This window comes from Schistocerca americana, chromosome 4 (assembly GCF_021461395.2).
Source record: "Schistocerca americana isolate TAMUIC-IGC-003095 chromosome 4, iqSchAmer2.1, whole genome shotgun sequence".
Classification (NCBI taxonomy): Eukaryota; Metazoa; Arthropoda; class Insecta; order Orthoptera; family Acrididae; genus Schistocerca; species Schistocerca americana.
Window position 1 is genome coordinate 701,892,940 of NC_060122.1, and position 27,631 is coordinate 701,920,570.

A 27,631-nucleotide genomic window follows, 5' to 3' on the forward strand; every position below is an offset into this window, starting at 1 on the left:
ATGAAACAAATTCTATTATTTCAGGATAACAATTCCAAGATGGTTGGACAGGGGCTTATGTAAGGTGCTGAATACTCATACGGGGTGGATTACATCTGAGATATTAACGAATGTTATAGGCGTTCTTTTCGACTCCATTGCTTCGTCTCTATTTTACGAAAATATAGCTACTGGATATCACACGATAGACGGCAATCAAGGAACCTCAGCTGTGTTTTTATCAAGCACTTTTATGTACTAGACAGTACATATACACTTGGTAATTTTGCTGCTCGTGATGCAGAAACAGATCCCTACACAATACCTCCGAAGATCATCAGTTGTGTACATCTTTATACGAACTTAGAGGTGACGAGTGCTGATACAAACGTACAACAGCACAGGTTCTTTCAAAGATATCACGCGGGTCGTAAATGAGGTGGCGAAGTCACGTTATTTCCGTTATGGACTGTGGAAATGGAGTCGTCGTAAGGACTGAAGACTGAGCCGGACCGAGAGGAGTTCGGCGGGAAGGCCACCTTAGCAAAGGTCAAGTCACGGTTACGTCAGCAGCTGACGCCCCGTGATTCAGCAGTCGGCGCAGAGTCGCCTCCTCTGAAGTGTGTGCACACTTGTGTAGTAGTAGTGGCGTGTGGTTACCACAGAGAATCGGCACTTTCATCCAGAGAAACACAATGAGTCTCTGTTAGTCAAGACAATGGTCTTCACCTCATCCGATATTCGTTGATAAGAATAGCGAAAAGACGTCAGTCACCCCGAGGAGACGTCACGCTAATACTATGTAACACCGCCTCTAGTTAGCCATCTCGGCGAGGAAGAGAATGGAAAAATTTCTCCAGATATGCCATATCCAGATGAAGCTACTCATTGGTGATTTAGATCACTATGAGCTATCATAGTCTGGCGATATACCATCTGACTTTCGGAAAAGCATCATCCACAAAATTCCGAAGACGGCAAGAGCTGACAAGTGCGAGAATTATCGCACAATCAGCTTAACAGCTCATGCATCGAAGCTGCTTACAACAATAATATACAGAAGAATGGAAAAGAAAATTGAGAATGCGCTAGGTGACGATCAGTTTGGCTTTAGGAAAAGTAAAGGGACGAGAGAGGCAATTCTGACGTTACGGCTGATAATGGAAGCAAGGCTCAAGAAAAATCAAGACACTTTCATAGGATTTGTCGACCTGGAAAAAGCGTTCGACAATATAAAATGGTGCAAGCTGTTCGAGATTCTGAAAAAAGTAAGGGTAAGCTATAGGGAGAGACGGGTCATATACAATATGTACAACAACCAAGAGGGAATAATAAGAGTGGACGATCAAGAACGAAGTGCTCGTATTAAGAAGGGTGTAAGACAAGGCTGTAGCCTTTCGCCCCTACTCTTCAATCTGTACATCGAGGAAGCAATGATGGAAATAAAAGAAAGGTTCAGGAGTGGAATTAAAATACAAGGTGAAAGGATATCAATGATACGATTCGCTGATGACATTGCTATCCTGAGTGAAAGTGAAGAAGAATTAAATGATCTGCTGAACGGAATGAACAGTCTAATGAGTACACAGTATGGTTTGAGAATAAATCGGAGAAAGACGAAGGTAATGAGAAGTAGTAGAAATGAGAACAGCGAGAAACTTAACATCAGGATTGATGGTCACGAAGTCAATGAAGTTAAGGAATTCTGCTACCTAGGCAGTAAAATAACTAATGACGGACGGAGCAAGGAGGACATCAAAAGCAGACTCGCTATGACAAAAAAGGCATTTCTGGCCAAGAGAAGTCTACTCATATCAAATACCGGCCATAATTTGAGGAAGAAATTTCTGAGGATGTACAGCATTGTATGGTAGTGAAACATGGACTGTGGCAAAACCGGAACAGAAGAGAATCGAAGCATTGGAGATGTGGTGCTGTAGACGAATGTTGAAAATTAGGTGGACTGATAAGGTAAGGAATGAGGAGGTTCTACGCAGAATCGGAGAGGAAAGGAATATGTGGAAAACACTGATAAGGAGAAGGGAGAGGATGATAGGACATCTGCTAAGACATGAGGGAATGACTTCCATGGTACTAGAGGGAGCTGTAGAGGGCAAAAACTGTAGAGGAAGACAGAGATTGGAATACGTCAAGCAAATAATTGAGGACGTAGGTTGCAAGTGCTACTCTGAGATGAAGAGGTTAGCACAGGAAAGGAATTCGTGCCGGGCCGCATCAAACCAGTCAGTAGACTGATGACAAAAAAAAAAAGCTATGAAGCTGGGGAAATGTTCGCTGATAGCCGGCCGCGGTGGCCGTGCGGTTCTGGCGCTGCAGTCCGGAACCGCGAGGCTGCTACGGTCGCAGGTTCGAATCCTGCCTCGGGCATGGGTGTGTGTGATGTCCTTAGGTTGGTTAGGTTTAAGTAGTTCTAAGTTCTAGGGGACTTATGACGTAAGATGTTGAGTCCCATAGTGCTCAGAGCCATTTGAACCATTTTTTTGTTCGCTGATACCTTTGCAGCTCTTTTCCAAGTAGACCCAGACGTTTTCTATAGGATAAAGAGCGAGTGATTGAGCAGAGCAGTCGAGTTGCGATAGGATGCACAAGTGTTCACAAACCAGGAATGTGCGCATTACGATCTTGAAAAATGAAAACGGCCACAGCATATTCTAAAGACGAAAATGGAACGACTACATATCGTAGTCCATATTCACGATAATCTGAATCAGAGGACCCAAGTCACGAAAAAAAAAGAAAACAAAGGGAAAAAAAACCACTTCCGCCCAAAATACTTTCTCCACACATCGCAGGTGTCACGTTTAAAAGAACGCAAAACCCAGAGAATAGCACAGTTTTACAGAAATTCAAAATTAAGCGCGATTTCAATGCGAGATGCTTTTGATAGTCTCCACAACAAGAAAGTCTGTCCCAGAATCTGCCTGAAAGCCCAAAGAGCTCCGGTCGTATGTAAAGTACACCAACTCCACGACACAGTCAATACCGTTACTGCGCGGTAGCAATGGTAATGTTACTGATGACTGTACCTTTAAAGCACAGTGACTAAATGCGGATTTTCCGAAATTCCTTCACCAAAGAAGAAGTAAATATTCCAGTATTCGAATTAAAAGCAACATGAGTAACTTACAAGTAGCTATTCTTGGGGTAGCGAAGGAGTCTGAATCACTTAATAAGGCAAGGCCTCCAATTCAGATTGTATACCACTCAAGTTCCTTTCAGAGTATGTTGATGGCTGCATACTTAGCGATCAAATGCAACCGCTCGCTCGTCGGAAGGTCCGTACCTAAAGACTGAAAATTTGCACAGGTCACACCAGTACCCAAGAAAGGAAATAGGAGTACCCGTACCTAAAGACTGAAAAGTTGCACAGGTCACACCAGTACCCACGAAATAGGAGTAATCCGCTGACTTAAAGACCCATATCACTAACGTCGATTTCCAGTGAGGTTTTGGAACGTATACTGTGTTCGAACATTACGAATTATCTAAAAAAAACTTTTATCGAGAAACAGTCAACACAAATTAAAAAGTTATCATCCATGTGAAGCAAATATAGCTTTTTACTTTCACGAAGTAATGAGTGCTATCTACAGGGGATGTTGAATTTATTCCACATTTTTTGATTTCCAGGGGGCTTTTGACACCGCTCCTCACAAACGAGTTCTAATGAAATTGCATGCCTACGGATTATCGTCTCAATTGTGCTACTGGATTCGTGATTTGCTGGCAGAAAGATCACAGTTCGTAGTACGTGACGGAATGTTAACGAGTAAAACAGAAGTAATATCTGGCGTTCCCCAAGGAAATGTTGTTCCTCATCTATATAAATCTTTTATGAGACAATCTGAGCAGCCCCCGAAGATTATTTGCAGATGTTACTGTCATTTGTTGTCTTGTAAAGTCTTCAGATGATCCAACTCAGCCGGCCGAAGTGGCCGCGCGGTTCTGGCGCTGCAGTCTGGAACCGCGAGACCGCTACGGTCGCAGGTTCGAATCCTGCCTCGGGCATGGATGTGTGTGATGTCCTTAGGTTAGTTAGGTTTAACTAGTTCTAAGTTCTAGGGGACTAATGACCTCAGCAGTTGAGTCCCATAGCGCTCAGAGCCATTTGATCCAACTCAATGGCATAACGATTTGGACAAAATATCGGTATGGCACGAAAAGTGGCAATTGACTCTAAACTGTGAAAGCTGTCAAGTCATCCACGTGAGTACCAAGAAGAATCCGCTAAATTTTGGTTACATGATAAACGACACAAATCTAAAGGTGTGAATTCAAGTAATTGCGGGATTATAATTTAGAATAACTTACACTGGAACTATTACATAGCTAATTTTGTAGTGAAAGCAAACCAAAGACTGCGATTTATTGTCAGGCCACTTAGAAAATGTAACAGGCCTACTAAAGAGACTGCTTGCACTACGCTAGTACGCCCTCTTCTGGAGTGTTGCTGTGCGGTGTGGGATATACATCAAACAGTACTATCAGAGTCAACCGAAAAGTTCAAAGGAGGGCAGCTCTTTTGTACTATCGCAAAATAGAGGAGAGAGTGCCTCTGATATGATACACGAATTGTATTGGCAATCATTAAAACAAAGGCGTTTTCCGTTGCGGCAGGTTTTCCTTATGAAATTTCAATCAGTAACCTTCTCCTCGCAGTGTGGCAATATTTTGTTGGCGCCCACCAACATAGGGTGAAATGATTACCACAATAAAATAAGAGAAGTCGGAGCTTGCGCGGGAATATGTCTTATTTCTTCCCATGCGCTGTTCGTGAGCGGAACGAGTGTAGATGTAGATGGTTCAGATGGCTCTGAGCACCATGGGACTTAACATCTGAGGTCATCAGTCCCCTAGACTTAGAACTACTTAAATCTAACTAACCTAAGGACATCACACACATCCATGGCCGAGGCAGGATTCGAACCTGCGACCGTTGCAGCAGCGCGGTTCCGAACTGAAACGCCTAGAACCGCTCGGCCACAGCGGCTGGCAGTTGTAGATGTTAAATCCCTTATTGAGCCTTCTGTGCCGAGACGCGTTGCTTCACGTGAAGAGAGACAGAGTCGTGACTCGTCGGGCTGACCTCGAGTGAGGTACTGTCAGGTTTCTGTGTTGGTCCGCCAGCAGAAAACTGCAGGTTCAAATGACTTCGTGAGCCTTTTGCGATGTACTCGAATCTGAATATGTGTTGCATGCAGTTCCTTTCGCAGTTTTCGCTTGAGAACTGGTGGAGATGAACATGAGTTCTCTGAGAAGTCCTGTTTCCATCGGGCCTGAAACATAATGTCACTACCAATGCGTGACATTTGTATCTTCTTCCTGTCGGTTACATGCGGTGCTACAAGGCTGCGAGAGGTGTACCGTTACTTGTAGACACTTCGGACCGCCAGCCTTGATACTAATTGGGCATGTTGATTCACGGTGTGGTCTCTGGCACACTTGAACAAGATAACTCCCTTTTGCCATTTTGCTCCATCTCACTTCAACCCATCTAACTGCGCCGATTCCACACAACCGACAGTCACACAGACATCACTCCATTACCTTGACTTACGTCAGACATGGGGAGCCTGGTATCAGTTCTGCAGCCCTCTATAACGGCAAGCGTGCTCTTTTAACATTTTGTCCAGTGCATTTTTATGTTTCGTACTTTTCATTTTAAAGGCTGCTCTACGTTATTCTTTGTTGAGCTGCGAAGTGCAGCAACTGCATTACAGGCGACACCGATTATATTTCACATTAAGGATCACACCTAATATTTTTTCGTAATCGGTTCCTCCACAGAACTGGTGAAATATGCCAGTACCCGACACTTGTAACAGCAAAATGTCAGGGCTGTAATGCAAGATCCTATAAAATGCCAAACAAGTTCAGAGGAGTCAAGGCACATTGTACGGCAAGACAATATTGCGTATCTCGCATTGGTCTAACAATTCGCCGACAAAAATATAACATACGTAATCATTCTCGCAAAATAAGGAAATTCTGGACGGCGAAATCATAAATTAAAGAGAGAGATTAATAAGAATATGTGAGAAAGAAAGATGCAATAAAAATGTTGTAGCAACTACAGAACAACAAAAATTTAATTTCTATAAAAATAAATAGGCTCCAGCGTCTTAAACATACAAAACATGATACAAAAAAATTGACGAAAACTTGCGTTTGGAGAACGGTTCCGAGGTTGTACGAAAGGAGGATCGCAGAAATGAAACGATTAAAAGGCCTGAAGTGTAATATTACAGAAGACTGTTGAAGGTCAGATGGATTAATGGAGTAAGGAATGAAGCTGTCCTGCAATGAGTCCCCGGAACAAAATTGCCTGCTAAAGAGTGTAGCGAATCGAAGAGAGAGACTGATTAACTACACATTACGGTACGAGCCATTGAAGGGATTATGGAAGGAAAGACTCACAAGATGTAGGACGTTGCATTTGTGCTGAAATGAACGGGGCGTCGAGTGAGCGACAGGAATGAAGAATTATGTCAGTCAGCCTCATAGTTGGTCATCGAAACAGCAAAACCAAAAAATACATTGCATAAAAGTTTGAAACATTATTTTAGGGTCATATTTGTGGTCTTAAGAACGCTTTCTACTTCATTACATGTTATACAAAGTTCGCAGCGTACACTGGGCTACGTGTACAATTCAAAGTACAAGTATATCATCAAAATATAAATTCAAGAATATCAGTGAAATGAAGCGGTCGGCAGAGGAATGTGCTATCCCACAATTTACCAGGGACTAGTGTGACCACGACAACTGTTGTGTTTTAGAATACACCACGTGCTGGTAAAGAGTATTTCCGTTTGTACCACCAGGAAGAGCTGATTACTCTATAAATTGGTTTGTCTTCTTGCGTCTGTGTTCTTCTCTAGTTCAACGAACATGCAATACGCAATGACTCCAACTTATGCTCACGTGGGTTATCATTTTCCTCCGCCGACCTCTTCAGTTGTATCTGTATCTGTAGGTAATTCTGAACCAGAAGCAAAGGACAAAATCGGAAATTTAATTTCATTTATTATTTTTCATTAAAATATAGGTGTTCTCAATCCAAAAGTTAATTGACATTCACGGTGCCACACTAGGCATGGTCCTCTTGGAGGACATTTGACTGTCCCTTATACTACTTCCTTCAAGAAGCTTAATGACAGCCGGCCGCTGTGGCCGAGCGGTTCTAGGCGCTTCAATCCGGAAACGCGCTCCTGCTACGGTCGCAGGTTCGAATCCTGCCTCGGGCATGGATGTGTGTGATGTCCATAGGTTAGTTAGGTTTAAGAAGCTCTAAGTCTAGGGGACTGATGACCTCAGATGTTAAGTCCCATAGTGCTTAGAGCCATTTGAGCTTAATGATATGTCGCAAAAATTAGAAAATTCAGGCTCATACAGGAGGTTACTGACTGTTTGTCTTTCCATGTACCTTCCGCAAATCTACATCTTCATAACCTGTCGAGCCAAAAAGTTTCGAGATTGGATTAATAAAAATTAGAGAAAAGTTAGGATGGTGATTTCAGTGCTCCAGCTGTTCTACATAGTCTCTCCCACTTGAGTGCGAAACGTAGAACGTTCATACAATGACGTTAAACTGTCAGAAATCTTTCTTTGGGATATTCTTCAACTCGTCGTCACATTGACTTCAATGTCTGTTCACAGCGTCGACTCTGAATGAAAATTTTGTGAAAGGTTTTCGTATTGATAATACAAGGTCCTGTCACCGTATTGGTTTTTTTTTCAGAAAAAAAATGTCTGCTTTTTGTATCGTCGTTTTTGTTCGGGAGTCGAGACGTCTGGCACAAAGTTTGCACACACTTTTCCTCAGAACATTCTGGAGAATGTCTTGAACTCTTGATTTAGATATGTTGTTAACTACTGCCTCCTTACAACTGAGTGGTTGAATGCACATCTGTTGTTTATAGTTGCCGGCCGGTGTGGCCCAGCGGTTCTAGGCGCTCCAGTCTGGAACCGCGCGTCCGCTACGGTCGCAGGTTCGAATCCTGCCTCGGGCATGGATGTGTGTGATGTCCTTAGGTCAGTTAGGTTTAAGTAGTTCTAAGTTCTGGGAGACTGATGACCTCAGATGTTAAGTCCCATAGTGCTCAGAGCCATTTGAACCATTTTTGTGTTTATAGTTCTTATTTCAAGCTGCCATGGCAGTTACTGCGCTTGTACGCAAGTAATAAGATCAGTTTAGAACTTTTCGGACTGATGGTGAACGTACCCCGAAAAAGACATTAGAAAGAGTGTAACCGAATGATAAAGGGGGAATAGTTCTGCCATATACACTACGTGCCCTCCGCCATTCACCCTACGGTGACTTGTAGAGTACAAATTAAGATGAAGAAAAATTCACAGAAAAGAAAGAGGAACGATAATAAATCAATTTTCCCTTTATAGTTTCAGAGCAAACCATGCGATATACACTTTCGATTGCGCCGAGGCTCACATCGCAAGGTCAGAAAACCCATTCCCACTCCCATCCCGGCAGCCCTCCCCCCCCCCCCCCATCCAAATACACACGCACATACCTTCCTATACATATCCATATTACATACATATGCAGGTGGCCGCGTGGATGCTGGTTTTTCGGTCGCCAGGTCGCTGCTTGGACGAGTCGTCGTACATGAGATGAATGGGGACGACGCAAAAAGCGCTCCGTAGTCTCCATACATAATTTATGTGCAGAGCTGGTCCCATTTACATGCTAATTGACAATATCCTAGCGCAGGAGAGCATGGGTGGCCGGGGTACGGCGTGTCGGCCTCGGCCCAGCCTTTTAAAACGGAGTCCATTTCTCAAAATGCACACGAGGGCGCTTCGTTTTTTCCCCCGCCACTTCTACATCACACCCCTCATCCACCTGCGTAGTCCGAGCGTACCTTTGGTCACGCGTACTCAAGTGGCTCCTCTTCACTTTCCTTCCGAGAGTTTACATCAACTTCTCTGTTTATACCCCCTAAGTCGTCTCACAAGTTATATCGTTCATCACTATAAACCATTCTCCTCCCCACACTCCTCTTCTATTTGCAAATGGTATACGGAAAGAACACATGAATGTAACACTCTGTATAAACACTGATCTTACTGAGGCGATTATTTCGTGATACACCGGGTGATCAAAAAGTCAGTATAAATTTGAAAACCGAATAAATCACGGAATAATGTAGATAGAAAGGTACAAATTGACACACATGCTTGGAATGACATTGGGTTTTATTAGAACCAAAAAAAATACAGAAGTTCAAAAAATGTCTGACGGATGGCGCTTCATCTGATCAGAATAGCAATAATTAGCATAACAAAGTAAGACAAAGCAAAGATGATGTTCTTTACAGGAAATGCTCAATATGTCCACCATCATTCCTCAACAATAGCTGTAGTTGAGGAATAATGTTGTGAACAGCACTGTAAAGCATGTCCGGAGTTATGGTGAGGCATTGGCGTCGGATGTTGTCTTTTAGCATCCCTAGAGATGTCGGTCGATCTCGATACACTTGCGACTTCAGGTAACCCCAAAGCCAATAATCACACGGACTGGGGTCTGGGGACCTGGGAGGCCAAGAATGACGTAAGTGGCGGCTGAGCACACGATCATCACCAAACGAGGTGCGCAAGAGATCTTTCACGCGTCTAGCAATATTGGGTAGAGCGCCATCCCGCATAAACATCCTACGTTCCAGCAGGTGTTTATCAGCCAGGCTGGGGATGATGCGATTCTGTAACATATCGGCGTACTTCTCACCCTTCACGGTAGCAAAGCCAGAATCACGCATTTCCTCGAAGAAAAAAGGCCCGATAACGGTAGATGTGGTAAATCCAACCCATACCGTGACTTTCTCGTCGTGCAATGGAGTTTCCACGACAGTTCTATGATTTTCGGTAGCCCAAATTCTGCAATTGTGGGCGTTGACAGACCCTCGGAGCGTGAAATGAGCTACGTCGGTCCACAAAACGTTACTCAACCAATCATCTTCCGCCATTTTTTGAAACGCCCACACCGCAAATGGCCTCCGCTTCACTAAATCGCCAGGTAACAGTTCATGATGCGAATGGATTTTGTACGGATAGCATCGGAGGGTACGACTAAGTGCCAACCAAACAGTAGTGTATGGAATGCCGGTGCGACGTGCGACTGCACGAGCGCTGACGTCCCCGTGCATAGACGAACCCACTACAGTCTCCATTTCGGCCACTACGGGGTCTGTCGTCTAAACAACCCGTGGCTTCGAACTTCGAAATCTACATTATTCCGTGGTTTATTAAGTTTTAAAATTAATACTGACTTTTTGATCACCCGGTACATGCAGGAGTAATCAATAAATTATTTAATTCTTCTTGGACCGTCCGCTGTCGGAAATATAACAGAAAGCTTCTCAGTGCAGCACGAAACAACTTTGCAGCGGCTGCCACCATATTCTGTCGTGCTGACTGAACGAATCTTCTCTATTAATTCTACCAAGGAAACGAAGCCAGCTGCGTATCGTAGTCAAGACTCGAACTACTTTAATGACGTTGTGTTCTTAAATACCCAAAGTAAAAGTGGAGTTGAGAGTTTTGTCACACACACCACATTACTGTGAGTAATTTGCTATCGTACAAATAATCACGAAGTATTTTTTAGAGACCACTGTTGGCATATTAAAATGCCATCTACGTTGCAGTGTTTAAGGTCCCATTGGGAGATTGTGGAACAGAAGCTGTGAAACAGAAGCTGTCTGGATACACTAGTAGACAGGAAAATGTTCCGTTTTCGAGAGAAACAGTTGAGTGCTCATCATAGGGAACGAATCATCGTCTTACAAGTGCTTTAGCAAACCTTATCTCAACTCTGCTAGTACGTTATACCGCCAGTTGAAGAAAAAAAGATTGATCTCTTAGCAGTATAACGCGATGTGATACCTGTTGATTGCATAAATAGTGACAATTTGTATCGGTTTATAGGATATTTTGTTTAACAGTATTGAGAGGCATCTGTTACACATTTCATAACGCGTATGCACTCACTCGTCGATAGACAATTGTCTGCCGCAAAGAATCTGTAATCACTTCTCTGTCTCCTGGGGTAGTACATCTTTGGCTGGATGCTGTGAGTTACGCCTTTCGCGAGTCCTCTGAGCTTTGAATAGTGTCAGACAACAGAATTAGTTCGCGAGGCCGCGTTGACGGAATAATGGACAAGCTCTTCTTCCGCCTGCTGTCGTGGCCATGTTCTGATTTGTTCCGTATAGACGCTTTGTCTCGGATAAATAATTGTGCGCATTGAAGCAACAATATTCTGGATTATTGTGAGATGGTTGCTGGCTTGCACAGTTCGCCGTATTTACTTGCTTGTATGTTAAGTGATTTTTTCAGATTATGGGTCATTAATTTTGTTTCCGTGAGCTGCCTTGACGTCGCGTTTAACTTGGAAAATGTTAGGTCTTTGTTCTCGCTCATAACTCCTTTAGAACACGTATCCAACATTTATTCAGTCATCCAAGCATTCAGGCTGCTTATCTCATTGCTCTTTCAATCACCAAATACAAATGTCGGCGTTACTGTGAATATGAGGTGATTTTCATTGTCTATTGTATACGCATGGCCATGTAATGACAAGTATTTGTATATGCAACCTGAGATTTTTTGTATTCAGTTACTGTACAATATATTAAATGTGAACAACATTTGGGACTCTCACTAATTTATTTTCACTCCCCTTGATCTTTGTTCAAGTTAACTCTACAAGTGTTCGATTATTCCGCATGTGTTCACTTAAAAACTGCGTTCGCGAATGTATTACGTTCACTTTAAAGCCGAAAGGAATAAGCTGCCTTTAGCAGCGGGCATATTTTTTAAATAAAATTTTCAGTTTTGCAGGTAAATTTGTGTTTCTGTTCAACTTCAAGATATGTTGTTTGCGGGGAAGAAAACTTCGAGATAAATTTTTGCTGTTACACTAGCTCAGGTTTTTTTATTTTAGTTTACTAGGTGTTGTAGGATATAGAGAGCATAGACATTTGCATGGCACGAATTACAACTATAAGGTGCATTATTTACACTTGTGTTGCAAGTATCTGCATCAGGTTTGTTATAAGGATTACAGTTGCAGTTTTATCTTGGTTTAACTCTTGTAAATCCTACTTTAATTATTCCGTTACGTTTCGCAAAAGTTCTTACCATTACGAAACTTCAAAACAAAATTATTCAGATTGCATTTATTCACATATGTGTCAGATTTTATATAAAGCGGCGATGTCTTCACTTACCGCTTCCGTCACTTCTGGGAGTGATTTGTACATTGAAAGTGAGAAGTTTCACCGTAGTTCTGACTGCATATCAAACTGTAGGTCACTATGATTCGGTAAATCAGTTCAAAGATCGGAGGAAGGAAACAGAATATCAGCTCCAATAGAATGACGCCTAGTAGAGTACTGAGTTCGTACAACCTCCTGGAGTACAGCTTTACTTTCTTTCCTTCTCTTTCTTTTTTTCTTAGCGCTACACCAACTTTCCGACGTCACTCTGCTTAAAAATTTGAATTACATCAACATCTACATGACTACTCTGCATTCCACACTTCAGTGCCTGACAGTGTTCATCATACAACTTGCACATTATTTCTCTGGAGTTCCACTCTCGAAAACAGCGTGCGGGAGAAAGCTTTCTAAATTCTCGTATTTTGTTACGTCGATCATTTCTCCCTACGTCGGTCGGCGTCAACAAAATATCTTCGCAACCGGGTGAGGAAAAAATATGTACATTATGATGAAATTGGTATTTGGGTGTCAGTGACTGACGAAAATGTGGCTGTGTACACGTGACAGCAAATAGACACACGACAGCAGACGGTGAATTTTAAAATATTTGTGAACATCTTCTATATCTCTGGCTCTGGGCTGTTGATGTTAGTGTGTGATTTGGAAGAGAAAGGGCAAGGGAAAAATTTTCTTACCATGGTACCTACATATCTGTCCTCGGCACCACTTTAGCTTATTACTATTACAGAACATCAAGTAGTTACGGAAGTGTAAAACAGAAGTTGTTGTTCGGGGGAACATGCCTACACACAAATATAAATAAATACGAAATTTTTATTCAGTCTTGAGGAAAAAATGTTACTCTGTCGAGAATACCATGAAGTAGTGGGTAATTCGTGGGACGGTTGCTTGTAAGTTTCTATATCTTAGTATCGAGACTAGGTGGCGCAGTGGTAAGACACTGGAAGGCGTATTCGGAAGGACAGGGTTTACACGCGCATCTGGCCAACTAGATGTAGGATTTCCGTGATTTTTCCCAAGTCACTAAAAGTGAATGTCAGGATGATTCCTTTGAAAGGACACGGTCGATTTTCTTCCCCCATCCGGGCTTGGACTCGATCTATTCTGACCCGTCGTCAGGGGTCCTTACACCCTAATCTTTTTCTCTCCTTCAGTCTTTGTAACATGAAGATATGGCAGTATAGGAATAAAAACCCATGTGTTGTCGACGAATATCACGAAATACTGCAACCTAAGTAACCGAATCTCCGTCCTCGTTATGACGTTCTCCTCCAGAAAACCCGTCTCGTTATTCTATCCAGTATAGGAATTCCGCATTCGACTTTCAGGGCACTAATTGTGGTCTGAAGTAAGTTGTGGCAAAAACCACACTCAACTGTTGAATACCCACTCGCACAGAACGTTGCTGGTACGGCATCTTCCTTTGTTTCCAAACCAAATATACTGCTGATAGCGATTTGTATGAATGGTGATTACAATTCCTGTTTCTTTGTGCGAGAACAGAGGTGTGTGTGTGTGTGTGTGTGTGTGTGTGTGTGTGTGTGTGTGTGTGCGGCGGGAAGACAGAGAGAGAGAAGAGAGAGAGAAATCAGAAACTCATCGAAACGTAGCGTCATGGTGACGATGTAACTAGGCTGGTAAATTGAAGAAATTGGCCGTATTCACCAAGAAACATTCCATTCCCAAATTTTATACCAGTTTTCTTCGTATCTCATACAGCGAATAACTGTAAAAAACAAACATTTAAGAGAATAAAAGATGGACAAACAAATGGCATTCCATTAACATTGAGTATTTGTTGATCTCTATTTCAAGGAACATTGCATGCTATAAGCCAAAACATATGTCGCTAATAACTTTAGAGAAGTTTTTCTAAAACATCACAGAAAATATTGGTCAGCCATCTACGAAATAATTTTGAAAGCTAACAGTAAAGATCACGTAGAACATCGACTAGTCGTTCTGAACCTTTAAAACTGTAAGCCAGGGACTCTGTTGATGAAGAAATATATTCAACTGATGAGAAATCTTTATATTGCCAGAGAAATCAGTTTGCACTACATAAAAAGCAGAGATGATTTTGTTTGTCTCCGTACGTTCAACAGCTCATTTCATGCCCATCGCGATTAGGTCTCTGGCGTTACGACGGCAGATATCATGAATGTTTTTGTTTAAACTTCTACAGATGAAATTCTACGAGACTTCATAGTACATAATCCGCAGATTTTAAACGGATATGGAAATAATCGGGTGATGGAGCTTCGGATGTATATATAAATTGTTTAGAGAGTGGCAGGAAATGAAATAGTGAATGTTATCGTAGAATCGTTATTAAGCATTATGCATTAGGCGCCTGGAAATATTTTGGATCAGGATACCTGAAGGACACTGAGCACTGCTAAAAACGGGGTTGTGTAGAAATTTTTCGGGCATACGTTAATTTTTTTATTTCGAGTCCTCTTAACGAGAAGTTTATGAAATACGAAGAATATGTCAGACGGTGACATGAAAACGGATCTCTGTTCTACTGCATAAGAAAAAGAAGAAAGCATTGATTTCGCGTTGTCGTCGATACCGTTAGATACGAAAATTGCCCTGTCGTTCATCCACCGTGACAGAGGTTAGACCACAAAAAAGGCTGGTTTGAGATATGTGAATGGGCATTTAAAACATCACTACGCAGAGTCAGTATCCGCATCATGAATGCTAATGTGTGTCGGTTCCTTCCATTTCGTTCTGATCAGTTGCTGTGGATTCGCAACGTTAACATTCTCGCATTATGTCCAGCGTCTTCGAATATTTTTAAGTACCTTCACTCTTTTAGTCATGTTCTATAGTTCGATTGTGTAAAGACAATACTGAGGGAAATGTCTCCATTGGGTAACGCTGGAATCCGTCAACAAAATACGGCACACAGCGGACTCCTTCTGAACTAAAACAAGCATGAAAAACACAAAATTCCATCAAGAAAAGTACACAAATTAATGGAAAAAAGTGGAAACGCTCTAGATCAGTGACTCCCAATCTTGGGGTAATTACTTCTTCATGGGCAAAATAAAATTTTCTGAGGGGTAAAAATAAAAGAGTTCGATTTCGTTTCGGTCATAAAACCATTTGCAAAATGTCTTAACTGTTATCACTATTTCATAAGACTTTAATACTGATTGCTTAAGTTACCAATATTTTTTTTTTTTCAAATACTGCGTTAACGCATGGCAGTGTGGAGATTACAGCTTGCGAAATGAATGTGCGAACAGCATCTTCCTCACACACTCCAGTCCGCAGCTAGTGGTCTAGTGGATAACGTTGCTGTCGCTAGATCCCGGGGTCCCGGGTTCGATTCCCGGCCGGGTTCGGTATTTCTTCTGCCCGGGGGCTGGGTGTTTGTGTTGTCCTCATCATTTCATCATGATCATCATCATCATCATTCGTGACAGTGGCTAAATTGGACTATGTAAAAAATTGGAGTGTGAAATAAAATTGGGACTTCGTACGGACACTGATGAGCGCACAGTTGAGCGCCCCACAAACCAAACATCAACATCATCACAACTGAGCGCCCCGTCATCATCATCATCATCACATACTCCAGCCACTAGTTACATATTTACTATTTCGTACCACGCACTTTCGATAGTAAAACTGACGCACATATGTTACTTCCGCTTAAGTAACTAATGAAAGAGCCTTCTTCGAGTTGTAGGTAGTTAGCACAGTGCAGCAGAAACTGCTTCATTATTCACTTCGCAACAGGTAAACGAACTAAGTGACAGCATAACAATAATTATGTGATACCTATTACACTACTATAGCGCCTAAACAGTATTATTATTGTTATTATTATTAATATCAGTGGTCAGACGCAAAACATTAGCAGCTTGAAGTCCTCTTATCACAGTCAGTTCACAAGGAAGGAGTCCACGAATCAAGTGATTAAAAGCGTTTGATGAAATGCTCACATTTTAAATTGATTTTATGTGAGAGTGCAGGGTATCGATGGACAGAATGTCGCTTACGAGGAACCATGTTTTGTTCACAGGTGTCTACCTTTAATGTGGGTAGTTAGTTTTCCTTTCTGAGGGAAAGTTGTAGGGGAGCACTCGTGAAGCACTGAGAGCTGCTTCTCGATTCTGTTAGAAATAAGCAATACCAACTGTCTCATTTATTTAGTAGTTCGCTGTGTAGTAAAACACCTATAAATATTATTTGTCTTTCTGCATTTCAAAGATAAATAAGTCCAAAGAAAAATATTTTCAGTCTAAGCTTTAGTTTGGTGTTTATGTTGATGATGGTGGAAAGAGGGAGGAGGACTTCCGAGCCATAATCTGATTACACTCAGGTCAGGGAAGAAGATCCCAGAAAGAACAGGGATCACTGCTATAGATTGTTGCAAGGTATGTTTGTTGCCCATCACTCTATATCCGTAACACGTTTCCATGGTCACGACGTCGTCACTCGAAAGAAACCCTGTTGATGATGATAGCACACAGTGCGTTGTGTGAATTAGATGACCGATGTATTTGTGTCTGTAGGTTGTTGACGACAGACAAACAAAATAAAGAAACGTTTGATGTGTTGTGAAAGTCTTTAAGAAAGAAAGAAGATGAGCAGCAAATACACGGAGCTATCCATACAAACGGCATCCACTTAGTTACTTATTTCATGTATCTTGTCCGTTTCAGCTGATATATAACAATACAGTTATTAAAAAAATGTGTTATCATGTTGTCTGCTTACATGAATGATTAGAATGTACAGTGAAACAATCGCAACAGAATGTATTAAAACATCAACTGCCGTGATTTGATGAAAATACTGTGATTAGCCAATAATACAGTAATTATTCTGCCTACAGCAGTGCGCTTATCAATTCGCCAATTTACCCTTGTGCTTCTGTTCCTATGGTCTATTTACTTTCCAGATGAAAATTTCTAACTAAACAACTTTATGAATCATAAAAGAAAAGGAAAATGGAGAAAAAAATTAACAACGCTTCTCCTTGTGGTTCTGTTCTGTGATCTATTTAATTTCCAGCTGAAAATTACTAACAGAACAACTTGATGAACTGCTAAAATTCACAAAAAAAAGAAAAATGGAGAAAAAATCAACACTGCTTTAGGGTCGATGAAGGGTCATGATACGCAGGTATTACCCCATTTGATTTCTTACGATTAATCTCAACATTTTTCTTGCTCTACTTTTTACAGTACGAGTTCATTTCTTGTCTTTCACTCTTGTTTAGCGTAAAATATTTCCATTTTTTATTTCTGCAATGCTCTCATTGTCAATGCTTTATTTCCAAATCATACTGAGCTAAACTCGTTTTAGTTTCCGGAATTTTTCTCATTTACATGTCAGTATAAGGTACGAGACGAGTTGCTTCGTAGACTTACGCATTTTCACCTACGCCACTTTTTGAAGTCCTCTTTTAATCGACTATCTTGTGTTGTCCAGCGTCCTAGATAGACCCAGTTTACTTTCCCTTTTCCTGTGCACCCCAGATTAGTGTTAAAAAGTCACTTACGTTTTCCATCACCCATTATTACCGTATTTTTGCCTTGTTTACACTTAACCTGAGTTTTCTGTAAAGAAGGCTGTCTGTTCCACTCGACAGCTGTTCCAAGTGTTTCTGTGAAGGCGACAGTTCTGAAGCACCACAAATCGTAGTCACGGCAATCACTTCCTCCCGTACTTTAATTTCAGCCCCGAAATTTTCTTTCCTTTTTTGGCGAACGTGCTGTACAACAGTGGCGATGAACCTGCAGCGCTTCTTAATACTGTGATACCTACGATGCTGAAATAAAGATAAGTAAAAACGTTACGAAAAAAAATCATTTTTGGGTGATGTTTATGTTTGTCCGCATACGCTCGATAACGTAAATGAATTTTGCTATAGAGAAGGCAGACGTGAAAGTAGGTATCCCTAGGGACAACAGCTGCTAATATACATATAGACCACAAAATCTTCATGGAAAGCTACGTTCGGAGCACAGCTCTGTATGAGTTCATAACATGGACAATAGGGAAGAATGAAGGGAAACGACCATAATACTTCGAAATGCGTTTATCCAGGAAAAGATTAAAAGTGAAATGGATTGATGGAGTTAGGAATGACGTCCGCGTAACAATACAACGAAAAATTATGTCTAACAAATAACATAGTGAAACGAAGAGGTCGAATGCTGGGGCACATTTTAAGACTTGCATCGTTTATGTAAACTGGCTTGAGGTCATGAAGGATGGAAATAATCAGAAGTGTTAGATCTTTGATAATGTAAGATGCAGCAGAAATGCGACATTGCTGAAGAGTTGCATAAAACCAACAACAATAACAACAATAAGACTATTCTTCGAATACCTATTATTAATTGTATGGCTTTCGGTAGTGACAACTCGTGTTCTCTGCCTGTCTGTTGACAACACGAATGCGTTATGGTCATGTTCGAAGCAACTGCAGCCCAGTGACTCATTCTCGCTATGAGCAACCAGCTTAGAAGTTCACTAACGATTTTCGTATGGTTGAGTAAGAGCTGACGTAGCACCAAGATAGCCATAGAGTGAATGTATTCAGACACAGACGCTTGTTTGCAGTTTACAGATTATCGGGCGATGCATTAACTGCTTCAGAAATTCGCCGCACTATTCGTCCGAAAATCTTCACTCAGGCTCGTAAAGCGACCGTTCCGACGTGCTACATTTTCATTCAGGACTTCAGCACGCTCAGAACTCTCGTATTCTGGGAAATATTTCTGTATTTTGTATCGACGTCAATTTATGGCTGCTATAATTTTTAAAGGGGACCATAACTTCGTTGTAAACAAGAAGCATTGGCAGCCATGAATTTACGGCCGGTGAAGCCGAATCGATGCGGACCTCGGCAACAAAGCTGAGAATTAAGTGGTGTGGTGTGTATGTGTGTCGCCACGGCTGCCGAGTCCAGGGATTGGGACAGACGTAAACACCGGAGAACCGGCGGAAAAAGAACGCCGAGAAAGAGTCGAGCGGCCTCGATCGGCGGGTAAGTAACTGCTCCGACTACGGGCGCCAAGTTCCGTAGCGGCTATAAACTGCGAGATAAGAAATTGTCACAAGAAACGGTGATTTAACGATTTTGAAAGGAAAACGTGACACGGAATCGTTAAACGAATTTGCGGTCAGAAGTTGGTAAGAAGCAGAGAGCTATATCCTATGTTGTTATTCGCTGTACCGAGACTTACAATCCGCAGCTCCCATTTCGATCGGCCCTGTAATCTTTTATAGCGAATGATGGTGAAGTATTTTAATGACTTTCGTCTCATATGTCATTGCGAAGACGAATTTTTGGGGATTACGTCACTGTTAGCGAATACATAGACGCATATCTTTTTTAATTTATGTATTAAAAATATATTTTCAGCCATGTAACAAACAGTTACCAACTGTTATCCAAATGTAGTAAATTTGTCTCAGTGCTGTATCATGCAGTTTACCGTTTTTTTTTTTTTTTTTACTTTTACAACTATAGGTATCATCGTCATAATTGTAGGAAGCTCTAACGCGTTTCCTTTTTTTTTTAAAAGAAAGCGACTTTTATTTCTTTCCGTGCCGTTTACATTTAAACGGCAAGCCTATTTCACAACCGTTTTCAAACCATTATTTTAAGAAAGTTTCGAACAATTAACTCTCTAATGGTACATTGTAATAAAATAAACGTACATCGCATTTTGGCAACTAAAATCGTTATTAAGGAAAGTAAATTACTTACAGATGATTTCATTTCTGCACAGCATAAAATAGCCTACATCACACATGGGGACGGAATACCAACAATTTCAGCTGCGAAGTGGCGTATATTCACAACAGCTTATACTCAAGTCCTTAAACCATAAAATCGTCTAGTCATAATGACGTGTATCAGAAACGATACTTATGAAAGCGTTATGAATGTAGAGAAACGATTATGTTTCACATACTGTTGTATCAGTCATTTTTGGAATGATCATGTAAACTGTTATGTTATTAACGAATACAATGCATGTTTTTCTAACTTATCAGTACGGGAGAAAGCGTGTTATTCTTCGTTTGATTATTATTATTTTTATCCTACCCTGTCACAATACATACATTCCGTATCACACGCCATCAAACATGGGAGTAAAAACAGTCTATACCTAATGATGTTCATCAAAAGTGATGTTTTATGACGCACAGTTGCGATTGTAGTGAATGAAGTTATTGTTTCAAGTAACGTTATATGAGCTCTTTTATGGATGGTGGTGTCATCCGTTACGTTATTAGCGACTGTACATTATGTCTTTGTGCGGAAAATTCATCCCGCGAAGAAAATTGTCTGTATAATTATACCCAGCCATCAGGTCCAATGTCAAAGAACTGTACTGCTTTGAGAAGAACTTTGGCAAAATGCTTTTCAGATGAAACCTATGATCAATATTTCGTCAACATATTAATCCTACTTGCTTTTGGTTTTGATATGATATACTAATGATCAACAAACCAGTTACACAAGCACTGTGACAAGAAAAATTGCAGTAGATGTAACTACTATACCGCATAAAAGAGGTGAAAGTGAGACACGCTTACCTTAAAATCATTTCACCATTTTCAGCCATACATTAAACTCTCAACGTTAATAGCTCCACACATGTGTTTCACAAATAACGTGCTTCTTATATCACAATTCACTTCCCTTTTTGTTGTTACGGTATTGCTTTCACTCTGATATTGATGTTGTAGATACGTATAACTGACACCTGTTTTGAAATGCAGCCTTCACTTTGTCATTTTAGTTTTTGCTAAGCTTCAGATAGTGCTGTCATGCAACAGCTAGAATTCAGCAGCCCGTTTCATCTTAACTGTACAATGTTTGTGTGTTGCGACTGTCTAGGATGAAATTAATAAGAAGTACTAACTGTCAAACAAAGAAATAGAGGCTAGTAACGCCCTCTGTCCCGCATGTATTAGGCAGGTCATGTCAATTATCTGTTAATAACGTTATGCTTCCTGTGCAGTAACTGTTTGGCGAAACATTCAGCAACTTTCATTCGCTGCAGAGTACAAAGCCGTGGATAACTGTGAATTTTACTCTAACGTAACTATTCACGATCGTTTTTAAAACTATAAAAATACAGTATACTTCAAGAGCTGTGTTATATTGTTGATACGAATTGCAGACGACTATTAAATTATCTGATCGTAAGGAAAAATACTGCGGCCGTAAACCTGGCCGCTGCGGCTGGCGGTCTGCTCTGCTAGTTGCGAAACGAATCAAGAGATGGCACCACATATTCCAGCGCAGCAACATCGCTCAGCAATGGGCGCTGTGAAGACTTACGAGTTAACGGAATTCGGAAAAAAGATGACTACTGCAGTCACGGTGTTTGTTTTTTCATTTGTAACAAATCGTATTAATGTGGAAGCGGGAAACGTCTGTTCACAAAACTTATTGTAAGTTAAGTCGCTTAGTTACACCGATACTTTATGCTTCGTAAATAGTACAGTGCACTGAGCCGGCCGAAGTGGCCGTGCGGTTAAAGGCGCTGCAGTCTGGAACCGCAAGACCGCTACGGTCGCAGGTTCGAATCCTGCCTCGGGCATGGATGTTTGTTATGTCCTTAGGTTAGTTAGGTTTAACTAGTTCTAAGTTCTAGGGGACTAATGACCGCAGCAGTTGAGTCCCATAGTGCTCAGAGCCATTTGAACAGTGCACTGACAGGATTTCTTCACAAAAAGCAAATAAAACACAAAGCTACAGAAAAACTCGGTTTATTTATCACAAAACATTGTAATACTGCAGGGTATAACATCTACTACCTGTTACCTATAATGTTCTTAATCTAGAGGCCATAGTTTGTATTACACTTTTACATATATTTCTTGCTGTCATACAGGTAGCGTGAAGTAACGTGCGAGTAACTTATAGTTCCACGCTTTAGTTGTTTTTGACATTTGCTGGTAACTTGAAAAGAAAAGCAGGTAACACGAGAAACAAACGAGTTCAGTATAAAACTGCTACTGTTAACTTTTAGAGCCCGGAGCCATCTGGCACCATCGACTGCAAAGGGAAAACCGTCATATAGCTGACTGGACTTTTGCTGCTTTCTTCGTACATGGCTCTGCCTTTGTAGTGGCAGTATGAAAGTTGAAAGTTCAGTTTGTAAGGTTAATATATTTTCCTGGATAGTGAAAGCGGAGGGGAGTCTCCTCTTGATCTAACACGCGAAATGATCTTTTTCGTCCGCGTTTTCCCAAACTAGGCAGGCTTCGAATGTTTTATTCGAGAAAGCTGTTCTCTTTAAACCGCGCAGTTTTTCTCAAATGGTGTTTGATAAATGAGCCATAAAGGACCAAACATTGTTTACTTTAACATATTCTTTTGAAAAATGAAGACAAAGTAAAAGTGATCACTTATTTTAGAAAGCTTTCTTAATGTATCCTGTAATTCCTTAAAGTGAATGGGACAGATTTTGCTTCTTATGACATCTTTCCGCGTTCAAAAAGGAAAGATCTTTTTTTATGTTTGTCTATGTATTCAATAAACTTCCAAACTGCAAAATATAAATTCTGAAAATTACATCATTATTTTATATACTGCAGTACAACGTGAACCATCGTAATACTGCAGAATAAGAAAGTTTTGCGTTATTGAAGATTGTTAAGATAAGGTACGAAACTAATACGTGCCAAAAAAAAGAAAAAAAAACAGACATGAAAAGAGGTCTATGGAGACCTTTTACAGTAAGGCATTTCAATGAGATATCTGCTAAAGCAGCCAGGAACAAACTTGTCCCTAGAAAGAGTAGCCAAATGGAAAATTTAGAGTGACAGACAAAGACTGTAATACGCAACACGGATTATTACGGAGTTTGGTTACATTCGTTACGCAAGGACGAGAAGACTAGTACGAAATAAAAAGTGGATGTGTTGAAAATATTATGCAATCGACGAAACAACTGTAACAGTCTCTTTCCATAAAGCAGAAATCAACTTGATACTTAGGAAAGAATGACAATTTAATAGGGGCTAAAAAAATGCTATTTGGAATATCCTTTAGACAGTCTAGCATCTATGTGGATTAATACTGTACGCTCATCATGAGGATAATCTGATGATGTGCGTTACGTAATTAGTCTGAAAAATTGCCAGCTTTCTCCTTTCATGGTTTCGCCGATATATTTCTGCAATGTACCAGCTTTTAGACACTAATTTAACGAAAATTGGCAAATATTTATAGCAGACGCATGTTTATTAGTTTCGTAGCTGTTTCACTCATACCTATGTTAGTACTTTGGATTTGCAGGAAGTGTATGAACTTAAATAGCTACTTATACCTTCCCTGTCAGCACTGTACTCTGTACGAACGTTACCCCCATAAAAAAATGATCGTTTCAAACAGAAAATTCGCTTTACTTACACGACGTTCTTCCCTCGCTAAAAAATAAGAAAACGAATTTCAGAGCCCTTACTTGGCTCTTACACTCTTATTTCACATACATCTACCACAAAAAGACCTCAAAATAATTGTGAAATCAAAGCAGCCGAACAAATACAATTTTTAATAATGTTACTATACTTGTCATTCTATCTACTGGGCCAAAATAAATAAAAAAGTAGAAAATACAGCACGAGCTGAGAGGCTACAGCGCAGACTGATCGTGCAGTTTCGGTATGCGAAAATCGACTGATTAAAACCGATACCGGCATTTTAATCGGAATAACCTGTTACCATGTGGCACGGTGTTGGATGGTATGCATGTACAAGCAGTGTAGGAGACTTACCTCATCTGGTCTATATGATAGTTCGATGCTGACGTCGCCCGCCTTTGGTTGTACTACGGAATGGCAACATCCATAATCTGTAAATATTTTACGAAGTGCGGCACCAATGAAGTACAATTTTCCGTTTCCTTTAAATGATTAAAAACGGTAGGAGCCACAGCAAACTTGGACATAACATAACAAGAAAACTTATAACTTAACAGTTCATTCATAGTTTACAATAAAAACTGAAAATTGCTAATGTGTTGCCTATGTCTACGTAATATGCCGTTATCTGCTTGTATCCCTTGAAAAGGGACAAATTAACACGAAAAATAGTTCTTCAACTACAATTTTCACTCTTCAGAATTATCTGTGTCTAATTTCTCGATTAGACAATGGTTTTTGAGCAGAGTTTAAAAAACTAGAAACAGTAGGAGAATAGTAGCGATTTTTTTGTAGTATTCAACCACTTGCGGACGGACTATGTTTTCTTTATTTGCCTGTTTAATTTAGTATGATTTTGTGTATGTTGAAACTCAGGGAGTCAAAGTATTTCAATCTTTTCTCGATTTCTGTTTGTTTTACAGGAAGTAACTGGACTAAAAAACTGAAAATAGGTTGTTTCAGAAACCGGATGTTTCGAGCGGTTTTGATACCCAGGTTAAAATGGCATTGAAAGGAAAACGGTGTAACCGAAAATCAGCTGATTCAGCGATAACCGCCATCCCTAGTGCATTTGGAACAAAATTCTCAGGTATTTACGCCAGATCTATCCTACAATATGAATGTGATTACTACGTGTCCCTTACCCCTAATAGTACCCAAGAGAGAAAAGAGATATTTAATCTGAAAGTTAGTTTGAACAACAGATATTTGCTAGGCAAGGTGTAATTCGGATACTCCCTCTTCAAACGATTCCTCTGTCCGCTTGTATGGGAATCGATACTGACGTTTCCTGTAAATCATGATTGAAATTTACGACCTTCAAGAGTACAAAGCCTAACCAGGTATGAAAAACGACTGCCAGAAAAAGACCAAGACACTCCGACACTGAACATTCTAATTTCAGTCCGACTCGTTACCCACGACCCAAGCATCTGTCCTTCCGCTCCATTCTCTCCACTTCCCCACAGCTTTTGAAATTTAATGCTTAATTTGCCATTTGAATTGATTCTGAGTCACTACACCAGATTAGAAGTCTGACATGTGTACAGACATTTCGAAAATTGCAAATCGCAAAAGAACATTCAAGTTTAATTCAAATCTAATGTGAAAAGAAATAAAATGAAACCTCCGCCAGTTGCTAAAACTCTCATGAGGCCTTGTGTCTTAAGAGGTATTAATAATAAAAATCGAGAGGCAAAATGATCAAGTCAAGACGCATTTTGACACAAAACTCAGTCCAGAAGTAATGTTTTATGAAAGTTGTTACAAGTTCAGTTAACGACTGGAATAAATGCAGAAAGAGAGACTTCAGTCTGTACCATTAGACCACATTCCTAATGGTGTGTTACATTTTCATTTTCCACTTGATCTTTCCACCAACTGATTTTGAGTAGTGGTGTTTGTGTCAAACGTTGGTCGATTTTAATTTTCTGTAATACTTGTATGTGCCTGGCTAACACGTCACATTTTTAAAACCTGACCTGAAAATTACATTTACGAATCAGATTTAATAACAAAAAAGCAATCCAAAACTGATGTAGAGACTTCAGTTTCAGGCATCTAGATTTTTGTACCTTCGTAGTAAACGCGACATATTCAATTACTTGATTTCACATTGTTGGCCTCTGTTTTTATATGTGATTTCTTCTTGGACTTCCTTATATGTTTAAATTCTACGTCATGCTGCCGTTAAAGTGTGGGCACAGCTTCCTGAGTTTTTGGATCTGGATATTAAAAGCGGACAAAACACTCGTTTTTTTCAGTTTTTCTCCAGTCGGATAATTTCAGAAAGCCGCACTATTAGGATTTAAGAAATATGAAAATGTAAGTTTCCCGCATTGCTATTGACTAATTAAGATTGCAACACTTGAAGGATTACAATTTTAGAAAATTACAGGTCTTATTCGTTGAAAGTGTTCTAAAAAATATCTACTGATTCCTTATAACCGCATGAAAGGGAAAGATAATATTATCTGATAGTTAAAATTGTCACATTAACGGTCACTGAAAAAATGCCAATTATTCTTTTTGGATTAAATCTGTCGGAAGGCCAACATGAAGGCACACTTCACAAACGAATGAAGATTTTAGTCCTTATTTTCGTACGAGCTATGTTCCGCCATTTCTAGATGAAAATGCGAGCCAAGGTGTGCGGCATGATTGCCGGAACATTTGATTCAGCATTATCCTTCCAATGTAAAGATCCCCTTAAATCTCTGTCTGTAGTTGTCACACGATGATTGTCACAATTACTGGTTGCATTCCTGGGAAATCTTCGTGATCTAGATCCTCTGAAGCAAACAGCTTGTGGAACATTCAGTTCATGAATTGTATCTGCATTTACTGCGTCACCTGAAAGTTTGGTAACTATGTTAATAATAAAGTTAGTCTCCCAGAAAATTCCACGCCATGTCTCGCCGGACATTAATCGTCTTTCTTCATTGTGTAACACTATAAGAATCTATGTCCAGAGAACCTTGTTTACAGTCACCGGGCTGGAAGTGTAACATAAAAGGATTCAACTGCGCTGTGTAATTGAAGATTATAAAATCACGAGTCCCAGCCCAATAAAAAAGAAAATCACTGTACCTAACACTCTAAATAGCACAATGCGAAGTAATAAACCAAAAGCAAAAGATATATCTCAATGTTGGACGCTTTTTATACGGAATTCTACCTGAAAATTGAGAGACACTTATAATCTAACAAAATCTAAAATTCGCACTGGAATATCCAGTTATGAAGCATGGGGATGTTATATTCGTTTAACATTACATAAAACAGCAGAAACATCCTCGTTAAAGTTCACGTAACAACTTTGCGTAACGCATTATCGATTACCTAATTCATATCGCATTCGGTTCCGAGGATAATTTTCTCACTGTATTTACAATATTACGTAAGCTATGTCGTCGTTCAGACTTCAAACAAACAACTTCAGTAATAATAATAAAATAACGTTCCATCGGGACATCTCCAGCACCCTTAAGTGCGTTGTCTTTAAATGTGATTGAAGAAATTGCACTGTATGTGTTTTTCTAAAGAAACGTTATTTCTGGAGAAACATACATTCTCAAATATCAAACTTACACCGAATATGCATCTTATTGAAACACCACAATACAAGACCTACTTCTTCTACAATGAGCGCGATAGGAATGCCTTTCTAGAATCATTTAAACGGCTCAGTATACATTTACATGACAAAAGTAGCACAAATTTAACTGCAGTATCTTCTTTAAAAAAGCTTTTAGAGATTCGCTCCTAGGCACAAATCTGATGCAGTTAGAAGAGTGTGGAAGGCAAGCTATCGTATAATCGTTCCGACGGTGGAGAGAAAGTAGTTGAGAAATGGTTATCTCACAATCTTGTAATGGAAATGTGCGCAGCAGATGGGCACGTACTATGTCAGGAGGTTCCACCGAACTGACTAGTCCCGTTCACTGCAC